Genomic DNA, 251 nt, shown 5'->3' with positions numbered 1-251 from the left:
TGTGAGTAGAATTGGCAAAACCACTGTATCCAAGGAGATGGCTCAGATGGTTGGAGGTAGGTTGCCGATGTGCTGGTATCTGTTTACTTCTTTTCAGAATAGTATTGAAAAGCTGGTCTTCTTTTGTTGTTGTCGTTTGGTTATCCCCAAAAGCGAGCGCTGCGTTGACCAGTAATAGAAGTTGGAGAGGTGAGAGACTGGAGTGGCGAGACATACCTCATTCCTGTAAATGGATAATAACAAACAAAATG

The sequence above is a fragment of the Mizuhopecten yessoensis genome, unplaced genomic scaffold, assembly GCF_002113885.1.
Source record: "Mizuhopecten yessoensis strain PY_sf001 unplaced genomic scaffold, ASM211388v2 scaffold5397, whole genome shotgun sequence".
Classification (NCBI taxonomy): domain Eukaryota; kingdom Metazoa; phylum Mollusca; class Bivalvia; order Pectinida; family Pectinidae; genus Mizuhopecten; species Mizuhopecten yessoensis.
This window is presented reverse-complemented; position numbering follows the sequence as displayed.